This window comes from Trachypithecus francoisi, unplaced genomic scaffold (assembly GCF_009764315.1).
Source record: "Trachypithecus francoisi isolate TF-2019V2 unplaced genomic scaffold, Tfra_2.0 Lachesis_group0, whole genome shotgun sequence".
Classification (NCBI taxonomy): Eukaryota; Metazoa; Chordata; class Mammalia; order Primates; family Cercopithecidae; genus Trachypithecus; species Trachypithecus francoisi.
The window spans coordinates 24,088,674-24,105,087 of NW_022681453.1; the positions used below are offsets into that span (position 1 = coordinate 24,088,674).

The 16,414-nt window shown below is 42.9% G+C and overlaps 1 protein-coding gene across 1 annotated transcript in view; it reads right to left on the bottom strand.

Moving 5' to 3' along the window:
* Window positions 1–16,414, bottom strand: part of ERC2 (ELKS/RAB6-interacting/CAST family member 2) — a 1,005,625-nt gene that overhangs the window by 452,252 nt on the left and 536,959 nt on the right. The gene's annotated exons all lie outside the window — the stretch shown is intronic.

Sequence of the window (16,414 nt, forward strand, 5' to 3'; positions counted from 1 at the left end):
TGATGTGCTTGTGTGGACAGGTGGTGGAGTGGAAGGAGATGACTTTAGATGCTGTGGCCAGGGAAAGCCTCCCTAGCAAAGTGAGACTGTGGGTGAGACTAGAAGGAGCTAACCAAGAGAAACACCAGTGGCGGAGCTCTCAAGTAGAGAGAACAATGCATGTAATTCCCAAGACAGGAAAGAAGAAACCGGAAGGCTGCTGTGAGGCTAATCCAGGGAAGGGTAGATGTGGGTGGGAGATAGGACTGCACAGGTAGGCAGGGCCCAGGCACATAGGGCCTCTGGTCCATGATAGGGCATTTATTTTCTCCTAATTGGTTGCTGTTCTAATTATTATCATTATTATTCTTTTGGATCATGTTCTTATTCTGAGATCAAAATCCATTACTTTGATTTTAAAATAACAATTACAAGGCTCCAATCAAATACATTGTCACCACTTAGCTCAAACACAGTAACAATTTGGCTAATCATGACGTTAAACAAAGTTCTGGGGCTTGGAGTAAAAAATCTTAATGAATCTACAGGATGTCAAAGTGCAAAATCATAAAGTGATCGAGTAAAAGACTAAGTATAAAGAACGGGTTCAAGAAAACAACAACGGGAATTATAAGCTTAATGTGTACTATTGCACCAGCAGCGTTTAGCAAAACATTCCGCAGATTTAGGCAACCATGTCCACAGCAGCTGTAATAAATCTAATCCAACACATGAGGAGGTAGGAGGGCAGTACGGAGGGTTCGGGAGTATTGACCACAAGACAAGGGACGAGCAGCAGAATCATTTGGGGTCCTTTCGGATCCCTTTCCCCCATACTACAGCATTGCCACGTCAACCACTGTTACTGAGCCCTGACTCAGTAAAAAACATACTGAGAATCACTGATCTTTTGAAAATGTAAACAAGGTAAGAACTAGATGATAAATAGCAAACGTGAAATTGAAGCAAGTAAAATCAAATGAAAACTGCTCTCCACAAGAAACTCTTATCTCTAGTCCCCATAAATTATGTACTCCCCTACTCTCTCCCATTCCAAGCAAACAAAGCGCAAGAGCATTGTTTAGTTAGTAGAATAATATTATCTGGCACTAACAGTGTACTCCCTGCTAATAAATAGTCCGAGGGTGCAGTGGCTCATGCCTGTAGTCCCAGCTACTCGGGAGTCTGAGGCAGGAGGATCACTTGAGCCCAGGAGTTAGAGTCCAGCCTGTGCAACGTAGCAAGGCCCCATCTCTAAATAACACACACTCACACACACACACACACTCTCTCTCTATATATATATATACACACACACACACACATATTATATTCTGAACTTATATATTCTGAACACTTTGGCTTCTTATGAATATTTACACTAACTGAAGCCATGATTTAAATATTATTGGTAGCACTTATTAGGAGGTTATAAAGTATGATAGAAAGACCATCTCCTTAGTCTTTGAGTTGCATAATTTTTGTCCAATATTTCTCCATTTTTACCTGATACAGCAATGTACACACATGAAGCCACCAAGTCAAACTTGCGTGCTAATCCACTTTGAGGAACCTGTCTTTTGGTTAGTATAAAGATGTTAAGAATGACTCTTGCTTTCTAACTGAATGAGGACACAGTATTTCCAAAGCCCATGTGAACCTACGGCAGTCATATTTTCCAGTTCCTTAGGAAATAAGGCCAGAGCTCAGTAACAGGATGTAATGGAGAGGTTAGGATGTGATTGCTTAATTAGAGGGTATTTTTTAAAAGAAATAATTGTATTACTTTAGAGTATAGTGTTAAATAGAATCAACTGCTAAAAGTGCCTCTGCCCCAAGTATGGGTGACAAATACAGATTATTTATTATTACAAACATCATTTGCATAGTGAAAGAACTCCCATAAAGTTCTTAGAGCAGTCTGAACACAGTGACCTTACTTTCAGGAATACTGCAACGATTTTTCAATCCCAAAGAAAAAAAGCAAATTCTAGACCCACATGTCCCTTAAAGCTTTCCTAAGAATGAGTGGCGGCCAGGCGCCGTGGCTCACGCCTATAATCCCAGCACTTTGGGAGGCCAAGGCGGGTGGATCACAAGGTCAGGAGATTGAGACCATCCTGTCTACCACAGTGAAACCCCTCTCTACTAAAAAAAAAAAAAAAAAAAAATTAGCCACGTGTGGTGGTGGGTGCCTGTAGTCCCAGCTACTTGGGAGGCTGAGGCTGGAGAATGGCATGAACGTGGGAACTGGAGGTTGCAGTGAGCCAAGATCACACCACTGACTGCACTCCAGCCTGGGTGACAGAGCAAGACTCTATCTCAAAAAAAAAGAGAATTAGTGGCTAAGAAAAATGGGGAACTGAAGTTTTGACATTATGCTGGAGGCCTATCTCCAGCCACTCCTTTCAACACTCCCTTATTTAAGACACCAGTGACTGAAAAAGGAAAGTCAGGTTTTGAATGGCATTGCTCAGGATTTGGGCCAATTAGAGAGATGCAGAGCAAGGTGATGAGAATGATCATCTTGTATTTGTACATGAAACTGTCAATAGCTACATATAAAGTGTCCACAGTCTCCTGAAGTAGTGCCACGGTTTTCAAAGATATTTCTAGCAGTTGAAGTCTTTCTTTCACTTAATGCTTACTTGAAAGTCAAAAGGGAAATGAAGGAATGCTCTCGCACAGGTAGGAAAGAAGCAAGAGGTGGGGTAGAACAGGTGAGCAGAGCCTCACTACCAGAGAACTCCTCTCTCAAGTGTTTCTCAGGGAAGCCCTAAGGCTACGTAAAACACAGGTTAAAATGGCAATTTATGAGGGAGGCAGGCAGAGGAGTCGTGAAATTTAAAAATACTAGATCTCTTAGAGAAGAGAAAATGCCCTCACAGATGCTCAGTGAAAAAATGACCACAATGATTTTTGCTAGCAACAACTTCAGCATTTGTAAGAATAAAATCTGTAAGTGACCTATCAGTCTCCACAACTTCCCCTACCTGCAGAAGTACATCCACACCGAATGAATCAAAGTGCTAAATTCAGTACAGCTTTCAAATATCTCCAAAACTAGACGGGAAGGGCCCTGGTCATGGAGACTGCCATGCCTTCTTACTATCCTGCCCCAGAAGCAAGTATCACTCTTTGTCAAACACCCAACCACTTGGCAAGGCTCTGCCAGAGACTGACTTGCTCCATTATTTAAAAAAAAAAAACAAAACAAAACAAAAAACATTTCTTTGGGGTGAATTTTTTCTCCAGAATAAAAACAGCATTAAGAATATATGCAAAATGCAAATTTTAAAAAGATAAAAACAATTATGGTAAAAGAAGTATTTGGAAAATATAGTGGTAAGGTTAATTTCCAATGTTTAATTTAAATTTACCAGTTTCATAAAGCAAGGGATGTCACTATTCAAAATTCAGTTGCCATCAAGGAATTTGCATTAAATTAAAAATTTCCAACAGGTTCAAGGTCAACAACGACTACCATATTAAGAAAGCATGTCAGAGAGAACAGAATCCTGCCATTTTCACTAGAATCATCTGTCAAATTCTAAGAATAAAGTGCTAACTTGGTAGTGAGAACGTATCAGACTCAGACCTCTGGAATTACATAGCTAGGAGTGCAGGACAGGAGATGCATATGTTTGTCCAAGGGCACATGCATATTTGCAAAACAAGGAGAAAATCGAAACTTATTTTGAAATCTCAATAGAAACAAAAAGATGCCACTTTTTCACCCATCTGCTCTCAAAAACTTTTAAAGATTGGTAATATTCATTGCTGGGAAGAATGCAGGAATGTAGCTCTCTCACATTGGTGAGGAGGAGTGTAATTAACAAAAGGATTTTTGGAAATCAATTTGGCAATTTCCACCAAAGCATACCTTCCTTTTGCCTAAGTAAACCCTTCTTCTAGGAAAACAACCTACAAAAGTGCTTGCACATGTGCACATATATATATAATATATATATACAAACATTTCCATTACAATTGTAGAAGTAAAAATTTGAAAATTGCCTAATCATCCATCAGAAGGAAACTGAAGAAATTAAGTATATTCATAACATAAAATCAGGGTCGCTAAAAAGATTAAGGCAAAATGAAGTATGGACATGGAAAAGCCTTCAGGATATATTGTTACTCAAAAAAGAAAGCAGGTAGCAGAAACAGAAATAATACATATAGTCTGATCTTATTTATGTTAAAATAGGAATGTCTATTTGGATGTATATAGACACACAGGCATATAAATGGAAACTCCTGGAAACTCCACACCAGTCTATAAAATCAGTGGTCATGACTGAAGAAGGGAATGGGTTTGGGAGGAAATGGGATCTTCAATTTATACTGTATGGGGGTGTGTGTGTGTGTGCATGTGTGTGTGTGTGTAAATGGGGTATAAATACATACATGAAGATGCACAAATATTAAGTGTACACGTCAAAGGTTTTTGACCAATCAAAATATAGAGCATTGCCATCACCCTGCCTCATGGCCCTTCCCTCTTCCCAGAAGTGATCACTATTCTAATCTTTATTTATACGGATTTCTTTTGTTTGCTCTTAAACTTTATATATATGGAATCATATGGTACATAATCTTTTGTATCCGACTTCTTTTGCTTAGCATAAAGGTTTGAGATTTATTATTCATATTGTTGTTTGTATTATAGTTCATTGCTTATTGCTGAGTACTATTCCATTGTATGAATACACTATAGTTTGATTAGCTATTTCCTTGTTAATGGATATTTGGGCTGTTTAATTTTCTTTTACTGTTAAGAATAAAGTTGCAATGAATATTCTTATGCCAGTCTTTTTGTGGATATATGCATTCATTCCTGTTGGACAAATAAGTAGATGTATGTTTAACTGCAAGTGTAAAATGGTGCAATCCCATGAAAGACTATTTCTCGGCCATATGAATCTTCTAGGGACAGCAGTGGCTAATAGCATAAATCTTGGAAGAAGACTGCCTGGAATCCCATCAGCAGTCTGCCATTTCTAGCTGTGTGGCCATGGGCAAGCTTCTTAATCTTTGTGCCTCAGGTTCCTCACATATAAAAATGAAAACAATAACTGTATCTAACTCATAGGGTGATTGTGAGGGGTTGATGAGTCAGTACTGGTAAAATGCTTAGAACGGACTGCATCATGTTCACTCTGTTTCACTCTTAGCTTACAGTAAGAAGAATGTAATCATGTCTTGTGCAATATTGTGCACACATATTTAGTGCCTTGTTACCCATTTCAGAACAGCAAGTATTCCAAATACCTCAAACAATGGACTTTGGAATGCATTATTGAATGCTTTATGTCACACATTTAGCTCCCACTTACACTTTTCTTAATAATGAGATGAGTTACATTTCTAGCAGGTTATCGTAATGGAAGCATTGCAGGAAGCTCATGACAGCCATAGGTAAGTAAGCTGGGCTCCTGAAATGACTGCTCAAGTAGGTGGGCCACACACACACAATGGAAGCTGACAATGCACATTGCAAGCAGAATTTCTGATAATAGAAGTTTTTACTTGTAACCACTGAGATGATTCCGTTTTTTTTTTTGAAGCTTGTAAATACCATTCAGTACTCCAGCAAAGTTATACATTTTAGAAAGCTTTCATAAATATTCTAAGGATTTTTTTTTTACAGCAAGCATAAATGTGCTAAATGTCATGAGCATGATATCCTTTCCCGGAAGAGAAAGGATCTGGCCTGCTGTGGCAACTTGAACCTAACTCTCCTCCCAGCAAAGAGCCAAAAGCTAGAGCAAGGTCTGAAGACTTAGCTCCAGGATAAGCCAGAGCTCGTGGACTTTTGCACCTTGTGGCAGCCTCTCAAGAACAGTCCAGCTTTTTGGCTACTAGTTTTGATCATGGTCAACTGCATAAGTCCTTGTCAAAGCCATGCAGCAGGATGCCCAAGGATGCCCACATCCCCACATTTGCTGTCTTGGCTTCCCTCCTTGCTTTATACTTCCTCCTCTCCCTACTGATGCTCCTTGCTCCCCAGAGGTGAGTACCATCATGCATTGTGTCTTCCACCTCCTCTGTGGTGCTTGAGGCTACACAAGGGCCCAGAGACAAAGCCACCCTCAGTTAAATCTGACAATGCCAACACACTTAAAAAAAGACATCTGTCATTTACCAGACCAGCAGGACACACCCAGAACCTGATAACATAGCATAAGATAGCTAGAAGAAAGGTGTCAGAGGCAGTGTTCAGATTTGAAAACTTGAGAAGTAGAACTTCTTGCAGGCAAAGACAATTTTGGCCTCCATCTTGTAGCATCAGACCGCACTAGCAAAACCCTCCTTGGGGAAGATGTTCCTATTCCTTGCTAAGCCTGAAAAAATAATTGAATCATATGTGACCAAGGGGGCCGAGAGGCAGTGCAGTAAATGCCCAAGATCAAGGACTTTGTTGCCAGGTCAGCCGCATTCTTATTGCAGCCGCATCCCTTACCAAGTCTGTAACCCTGGTCAAGTTATCTCATTAGGGGATAGGGACATTAAATGATTTAATAAACCTAAGGCTCTTAAAATAGTTCCTGGCACACAGTGAGTGCTTTATAAATAACAGTGTCACAGGATCCTTAGGGTGTTGCTCCACCAGCTGGAAACCTCTGTGGCCAGCAGCACCCCTGCTCGGGTTTCGCTTGAGCCCACAAGCAAAGTGGGTTCGTTCCACCCACTCGACCCAGCAGGCTGTGCTCAGCTCACACTACCATCTCAGATCTCATGCCTGCCAAGGGCAAGCCAGACATGGAGTGATGAGTGGTGTGTGAGCAAGCATGGAGTCTGGCTACTGCACACAGCCAGGTGCACCAGCTGTGGCAGGGGGTGCAGCTCCAGGCGCCTGCTCCGTGTAAGGCTGCAGCTGGACCAGGTGTACCACAAGCGACTTCCCTTGCAGGCACCAGGGAATGTGGTGGTACCCAGAAGTTTGGAGACACCAGGAACTGCAGAGCCTCAGAGAGGGTGTCACAGCCCTGGCTCTGGGAGACCCTAGGTCTGGGCTTTCCAAAGAGCGGCAGCTCTTCTCTCCTCACCACCCACGATATGGTGAGTTGGGGGTGTGTTTCAGTCCTGTTTCTGTTACAGCTTTTTCTGTCCCACCATTCAGTGGGTCCTAAGTTCTTGTCCCACTTCCAGGAAGAATGAAGAACATGGACAACTGGAGGGTGAGCAAGGTGGAGAGGAGCTTCACTGAGTGACAGAACAGCTCCCAGGAGACCCGAAATGGGTAGCTCCTTTCTGCAGGCAGGTCATCCCAATGAGTATTCAGCTCTCAGCAAAGAGGAAACTCATGGTGGGTAGCTCCTATCCACAGGCAGGTTGTCCTGAAAAGTTGAGGAGACCCGAAGCAGGTAGCTCCTTCCTGCAGCTGGTAGTCCCAACATCTGTGTGAGTCTGGACGAGTCCAGGGTTTTTATGGGCTCAGAAGGAAGAAAGTGCATGCTGATTGTTCCACGGGTGGCCATGGGCAGGCCCAGAAAAGGCATCAAAAGTTCTCACTCTGGGCTTCAGACTCCACCCAGAACAGGCAGCCCAGTCCCCAGGCTTCAGTCTGTCCCTGGCTTAAAGGTGGGGCTTCACTAGGGATCTGTCCCTTTCTGCCCAGAAACCTGTCTGCCTCCCGCTGCCATCAACATGTCATCCACAGTGCCCAGGATATTCATGTGGAGGGGTGCCTGCAGGCCCATGCCAAGCCATCCTCAGCACCCCTGGCCTTCCACCTGTGCTCGTCGGCACCCAAAGTCCAGAGGGGGCCGAGGTAACAGAAAACTGGAGTGTCAGTGCTGCCCTGAGCATGCGCACACCTGGCCAGGTTGCAGCAGTGCTCAGACTTGGCCACAACTTTGCTCCACACAGAAGCAGGCACCAGGAGTGGGAAGAGGACAGAGAACAGAAACAGGCATTTCTGAGCCTGTGGGCACTGAGGGCTTCCTGGCCCCTGAGAGTGCAGGGATGCATGGGTCCAGAGCCACAGCTGGGCAGCTGTAGCTGTGCCCAGGAGCATGGGGCTCCTGCTCTGCCAACTCAGTAGGGGGCAGGGCTCCGGCCTGTTCTTGGATCCCGCTGGACCCACAGAGCATGCAACCCCAGCTGTGCCTCCCTACTGCAGCCACTATCTTTGCAGCAGCCACCCCAGACGGGCCACTGCAGCCATCAAGAGCCTGATCCCCTTGCCCCAACCCTCTTCTAGAGAACTTATCTACTCCCCCACTACACTTACCATTTACTTTCCCACCCAAGCCAAGAAAACCTTGGGAGCAATCTTAGCAGGTGACACAGCAGAAGGTCACAATTAGCAAAAGGAGGGTTTATTTTCTTTCACTCTGGTGGAGGTTCTGAAGGGCTGATTCCTTCAAACATTCTCCCGTATTCTGGCCCTGAAACCTCCCCCAAATATGGATGCAACACCACTTGAAATGTAAATGGAACCCAGCGCCTGAAAGCCAATGCTAAGAAATGATAGAGCCTATTCAGGAAGGCCCCAGAGATGGAGGGCAGAGAGACCCTGGGTGACTGCAGATGCCCTCCTACCCCTCCTGATGGACTTGGTAGGATTGGCATGAGCCCATAGGAAACTCCAAGGGGAAAGTAAAGGCAACTTTCTCACCCTCTGCAGAACTCAGTGTTGAACCCACAGGCATCTAATAATATGATGCTCTTCCTTTCGAGCAGACCACACACAGATGTCAGGGCCACATGATTAACTAACGAGCCTGGCTCTGATTTACTATTTACCAAATAAATTTCTTATCACTTGGCCTCCCATCTAGGTCTGGTGAGCCAGAGAGCACAGGGTGGTCATGTAGGTCTGAGGATAGTGGCCCTAGAATGGTTATTTTTCACATTGTTAAGCATTAAATATGTTCTCACAGTCTACATCCCTCTCACTGTAGACTGGACTGTATGCTCAGGATTCCTGGCCCACATGGTCAAAGCTGGTGGCAGATGCACTTTCAGGAGAGTCCAAAGCAGGGTTCCTCTGCCATCTGTGCCCGCATGAAAATATCCCCTGCTTCAGTATGTTGTGGCTCCACATATCCACCTGGTGCCTCAAAGCCCCACCCAGAGCCAATAGCACAGGAGTGCAAACAGGGAAACATTGCCCCTGCTTCCATGAGAGCTGAAGCCACCATCACATTTTGCCTGGACCACGGGTCTCTTCTCTTCTCCCTGGTCTCCCTGCTTCCACTCTTGCTTCTCTTTTCATTCATTCTCCATCCAACAGCAAGACTGGGTGTTTCAAAGTAAGTCAGATCATGCACTTGTTGGCATACAATTTTCCAATGGCTTCCCTTTCCCAAAGAATAAATTTGCACACCTGTGAACTTTGCTGATCAGTCTCAACCCACACCATTCTCACCGTTAGCCCCAGAATCAGGAATTCAGTTTCCTTTCAGTTGCAATAACACAGCAGCTCCTTCCCACCGGGAAGTATAGGCACAGGCTATTCTCCCTGTCTGGGATTCCTCTCCACAGCCACCACTCCTCCCACAACTGACTTTTACCCTTTAAGTCTCAGCTGAAGTAATGCCTCCTCAGAAGGCCCTTTTCTGGGCATCAAATGCAAGGACGCCACTCCTATCACTGAGAATCTCTGACAGCACCCCATGCACTGGTTTCACAGCATTCAGCCAATTTGTAATCATATATTTATTTGCATTTTGAATTCCTTATGGACTATCCCACCACCAGACAAGCAGGAGTCCATCTCCAGGACATTCACTAGATTGAAGGAATGAGTCCTACCCATGTCCTCTCTGGCCCAAGTTACCGCCATCTCCAAGTTGGACGAGGATGCTGGCTCCAATTGTCCACCCAATCCACTCTCTGCTGGGCAGCAGAAAGTATACAAAGGGATTATATCTTCCTCCTTTGAAAAACTTTTCACTGGTTCTCCACTGCCTGTAAAAACATCCATGTGTTGGCCGGGCATGGTGGCTAACACCTGTAATCCTAGCACTTTGGGAGGCCGATGAGGGTGGGGGCGTGGATCACCTGAGGCCAGGAGTTTGAGACCAGCTGGCCAACATGGCGAAACCCTGTCTCTATTCAATATACAAAAATTAGCCAGGTGGGGTAGCAGGCACCTATAATCCCAGCTACTCAGGAGGCTGAGGCAGGAGAATCACTTGAACCTGGGGGGGCGGAGGTTGCAGTGAGCCAAGATCACGCTACTTCACTCTAGTCTGAGCGAAAGAACAAAACTTTGTCTCAAAAAAAAAAAAAAAAAAAAAAATCCATGTGTCTTCACACTGACTTCTACCAGATCTAACTCCTACTATGCGAGTCTTATCTCACCCTACTCCCCCAAGCTACACTGGCCTTCCATTTGCACCCCGACATGCCAAGTCCTACTGTCCTCCATGGCTCTGAACAAGTAGTTTCCTCTTCTAGAAACTGTTTACCTCACCCCCACCCTGCCCCTTCCTTCATCACTGATAACTCATACTTATTTTTTCACCCCAGTATAAACGTGATGTTCTCTGGAAGCTGTCTTGGCCTATCAAGAAACTTAGGTCCTCCTGTTACTAACTCCCAAATCACACCATGCCTGCCTTGCCATGAACTCACCACACTTCTGCTCCTTTCCTGTCTTCCTTTTTCTGCTATAGGCACCCTCTGTACAGTGATTACACCTATCTTCTTGTCTTCTCTACACAGGGTCTAGCACAATGCCTAGTCCATTGTCACCCACAGATTTCTGTTGGTGACAATTTAATTTAATTTAATTTATTTCTGGAACTGACCCTCACTTTGGTCAACGGATGAAACAAGTCCCCCTATTTTGCCACATGCTTTATGTGAATTCTTAAAATTATTTAGGAATGTGTATCTAGGGATTTGCATAAATTAAGTTTGCTCTCTTACATCTATTTTCAGAAAGGCATTTTCTATTTAAAAAGTTCAATTCCATAAAACGATTGTCAGTTCCTTATCAATGAAATGATACCCAGTCAAAAAAAAAAAAAAAAGGCACAAAAAACCTAGACTGATTCTTCACATTGACTTCTACCAGGTCTAACTCCTACCATCCAAGTCTTATCTTATCCTCCTCCCCCAAGCCACACTGGCCTTCCACTTGCACCCTGACATGCCAAGTCCTACTGTCCTCAGGGTGGTAGGTGATGATGAATACTGAGTATTATTAGCTGGTGGTAACAATGACAACCTAGAGTTCTTATCCTTAGAAAGATAATTTTCAAAATTAAACTGGAAATTTAAGAGGCTGAGGTCAAAAAAGAAAAAAAATGCCTGAGTAACTCTTTCTGAATTTAATTTGTATTCAACAGATGATTTTTAAAATCTACATAGTTCACAGCAGACTGATGGTTTATTCTCATTTATGCCACTGAGAAAGCCTTTCCAAAGTCTGGAATAGTGGTCAGCAATCTTTTTCTGTAAGTGGCCAGACAGTAAATATCTTAGACTTCACAGGTCATATGGCCTCTGTCAAAACTACTCAACTTTGCCTCTACTTTCTCATGTAGTGCAAAAATAGCCACAGAAAATATATACACTAATATATACACTAACCATATATACACTGTGTTGCAATAAAAGTTTATTTGCAAGAACAAGTAGCAGGGTCAGATTTGGCCTGTTGGCCAGAATTTGCTGAACACTGGTCTAGAACATGAGACAATAATCACTATAGCAGCAAGTGCTCATATTACTTACTCCGTGACATCACATGATGTGCTCTAGGCATTTTACATATATTAACTTACTTAATTCTTGCAAAGGCCTTTCTAGGTAGGTCCTATGTGCTTGCTCCTTTTACAGATGAGGGAATTGTCGAAAGTTACAGAGCTAGTGAATATCAGAGCCAGGATTCTCAATCATTCTGACTTCAGAGACTATCTCCAACTCTTAACCTGTGTGCTATGCCAGCCAACTTTGCCGAATGTTGCACAGTTCCTTCCTACCACTGTCCCAGTTTCCCTTCCCCAAAGCAACCCTACAAAGCTCTATGGAGCACAAATGGGAACTCTCAGGATACTGTGTCTGTTCTATAGTTCAGCCACTTCAAGACACACCACTCCAAACTCCATAGGATGCACCTGGCCAGTAGCTTGGTTGACTATTAGAGGACAAGATACAGATGAAGTCATAATTTGGGAACATTAGCTTTCCACCAGAAGGGCTTCAGGATGGAAGGTGAGAGCTCGGCAACTTAAATGCCACGGGGCAGCAACAGTTATTGAAATGAGGACTCAGTTATGAAGCAGAACACAAAACCAACAAGGGAACCCCGCAATTTCCCTGTTAATTTCCGTTCTCTGAACCCATTAATCTCAAGGTGATCACCTTTTGAAAAAATTACAAGGTTTTATGGATGGATATAGCCCCACAAGCAGAAATTTGTATTGTATTTCACATTCTGGAACCTAAGTGTATCATAATGAGTTTGATTCTTCTTCCTGTACAAACAGATTAAATCTGAGACAAAGAGTTTGGAGATAACAAAATAAGTGAAAGGCCGGGCGCGGTGGCTCAAGCCTGTAATCCCAGCACTTTGGGAGGCCGAGACGGGCGGATCACAAGGTCAGGAGATCGAGACCATCCTGGCTAACACGGTGAAACCCCGTCTCTACTAAAAATACAAAAACTAGCCGGGCGAGATGGCGGCACCTGTAGTCCCAGCTACTCGGGAGGCTGAGGCAGGAGAATGGCGTAAACCCGGGAGGCGGAGCTTGCAGTGAGCTGAGATCTGGCCACTGCACTCCAGTCCCGGCGACAGAGCGAGACTCCGCCTCAAAAAAAAAAAAAAAAAAAAAAAAAAATAAGTGAAGATAAAAACCGAAGCTCAACAAAACATTCCCTTTCTGTAAGAGAAGGACAATACAGATATCAGGTAACGGATCTGAGGACAGAGCTTCAGGACCAAAGGGGCAAACCCAAGACAGGGCAAGATATAAAATGAAAACTCCTGCCCTCTTCCCACCTCATATCTCCTCTTTGCACATCATTTACCTCTTTTCAAATTAAAAAATGGAATCTGAACACTTTAAAAACAAAACATTCATTTAATTGCCACAATTCCATGGAGTACTGTATCATTCTAAAAGCCTACGACTCCACTGTTAGGCACAGGCACATTAGGGCCAATTTGGTAGGGTGTCAGCTGTATTTACAGTTTGGAGCAATATAAAAACATATGGAAACTGTGAAAATTGACCCCCTGGGGGCTAACGCTGGAGGAAACCAACATTCCACAGTCTGGCCAGAGGTTGAGGGCGATTTGCCCAGACAATATACAGCCAGGGCAGCCTATGAGCACAAGGGGCACTTCGTGTATGCAAGACCTATTTTTATTGCATCCAATCTGAAGTTGGGCTGCAGTGGTCCAGACATAAAATAAAATGGAGGTATAAGAAGATAAAATCTTATATGATGATTTTCCAAATTAGAGTATGGAAGTAATGTGTTGGAGTTTATATTATTTGCTATCAGAAATTCATTTTACAACATTGTTAAATAATAAAAGCATCCCCCATTTTCAAATGTTGAATTATGTATCAGATCCTGTGCTAAACACTGTAAAACTAAAATCTCAGTTAAATGAAACAACATCCTTACACGGAGGGCACTTTATCCCCCTTTTACAGATGAAGAAGCAGAGGCTTAGAGAGGTTATATAATATGCCCAATATCATATAGCTAAAAAGTTAGGGATGCAGAATTTGAACCATTGTTTTGATGATGTCAAAGATCATGGCATCTTTTATGTTATACAAAAATAATAAAATACTATTGTACATTACTGAGGCCTTTGCCACAAAAGAGAATGGAACATACTAACTAGGCCTAGACATTCCCTTTTGAAAGTTACAATCTCTTTTTTTTTCTATGAGGTAGGCAAAGCACCAGCTGTAATAAAGCAAGTTATACACTCTTTAGGATCTGGTCCATCTGAGGTGTGGCTTACTGGACCAACCCAAAAATAATTTAGACCAGCACTGAATTAGATTTCTATTGGTGCATAACAAATTCCTACAAACTTAGCAGCCTAAAACAACATTTATTTATTATCTCACAGCTTCTGTGGGTCAGAAGTCCAGGCACAGCTTAGCTGGTTCCTCTGTTCATGGTCTTACCAGGCTGAAATCAGGGTGTCAGCCAGACTGCAGTTCTCATCTGCAGGCTTAACTGGGGAATAATGTGCTTCCGAACTCATTCAGGTTGTTGGCAGGATTCCTTTCCTTGCAGCTCTGTGCCTGAGGTTCCCAGCTTTTAACTGGCTATTAGCTAGAAACTGGAGGCTTCTCTCAGGTCTGAAAGGCCACCCAAAGTTCCTTGCCATGTGGCCTTCTACCTAAGCAGTTCAAAACATGCCTGTTTGATTCTTTGAGGCTAGCAGGAGAATCTCTCTCCAGTCTGCTGAGAGGAAGTCTCATATAACATAATCATGGCAGTGGTACTCCATCACCTTTGCCATAGGATATACCCTATTCACGGGAATGACATCCATCACCTTTGCCATATTCTATCAGCTAGATGTAAGTCACAAGACCCGCCCACACTCAAGTGGAGGAAATCATACAAGGATGTGAAAACCAGGGGGTGGAGATCATGGGACCATGTCAGAATCCTGTCTCTCATATGCAATATCCAATAGAACTTCCTGCAATTATGGAAATCTTCTACTTCTACGCTATCCAGTAGACTAGCCATGAGCCACATGTGGCTACTGGACACTTAAAATGCAGCCCATGCAACTGTAAAAGTGATTTTTAATTATTATTTAATTTTAACTAATTTATATTTAAGTAGTCTCATGTGGCTAATGGCTACCCTATTGGACAGCACAGATTTGAACATTAACCAATGTCCATATTATATGTTAGTTATTTTTTAAAACTTCTTAAATCTTTGTTTTATTTTTGTGTTTGTGTTCTTCCTTCTAAATGTTTCATAATCTTTTTACTGACCATTTCAAACAGTTCTTAGGGACTATTCACATTAGTATCTACCTAACAGACTTCATTTTTCCATTGTCCCAAACTTCTTCCAAACTATTTTCATTAATGCAACTTAAGGTATCTGGAAGGCTTAACTTATGGTCAACGAGGGGTTATGGTAATTTATGCATCCTTACACTTTCCCAAGTATTTATCCCCATGACAACACACTACAAAAATAAATGGCTGATCTTTCCACTCTTCTTCTCGTAACTCAAACCTTTTCTCTTAGTCTGATGTGAATGAGTAAAACAGAATCGGTGGTGGGTGGTAGATGAAGCAAAAATCAATGAAGGATAACAAAGTGGCAGAATTATCGGCAAAGAGGGCGTAAACCACTTCCCCATGATTAAATGAGAAGACAGAACAAACCACATCCCCACACAATTGCCTCAACACAACCACTTCCACAATCCACTGCTAAAATGCCACCTGTTTCAGTTTCACTTGATGACATATTTTTCCTAACCCAGTGGTTTCCAAATAGCATTCTACCAGTACTAGCTCTAGGGTGTGCTAATAACTTTACCAAAAATAAAAACAAAACCAAAAAACAAGGGGCTAGGGTCAAATCAGTCTTGAGAGCCCACGTGCAGATTCCTGACCCCTGGCACATAGGCCTTCCCTCTTCTTGACCAAGCCTATTTCCTCAATGGACATAATCCTCCATACTATAGTCATTATAGGATCTTTATCTAGTGGAATTCACGAAAATCCTGGGAACCCACAGTTTTTCATGCCCTTTCTAGTTTCCACCTGGATAGCAATGTTTCTAGAGCTCCCAGGGGCAGGGTGGCCAAACATTTAGGAATGTTACCCCATCTAAAACCCACAGAGCAGCCACTAGGATCTCCAATTCAGGTGCATAAGCACGTACGCCATAGAATGTAGCATTTGATCAGCATCTCTTTGGACTAGGCAATGCTCATGTTGTATACACACCTCATTTAATCCTCATGACAATCTTAAGACATAGATATTGCATAGACCAGAAAAATGAGGAAGAGCAGGAAAGCAACGTGCTTAGAGGGCTCATCCAGCTAGAGGGAGGCAGTGCTTGGGCTCCACACCAATCTATTAGACTCCAAAATTCATGTCATTTTCCTAACTGAATACCTCTGATTTACCACACTTGCTAATTCCCTTTTATCAGAGTTAACCAGGATAATCCTACTACTAAAAAGAAAAAAGTCATTGTGCAGCTGTAAGACTGTTTATCGAAAGCTACATGACTCCCACCCACCATGGGCTGTTCCAAGTGCGTTCTCTCCTTCTCACCACAGAAAACTCAGTAAATACCCATTTTTTTCACATCAGAGGATAAACACACACACACAATCACACACATACATATATATTTATATTTATTTCACACACACATATCCCTAAACAGTGCTTGTGAGGGCATCTCTCTTTTACACATAGGCTTTGTCTTCTGTATAACATAGACATTG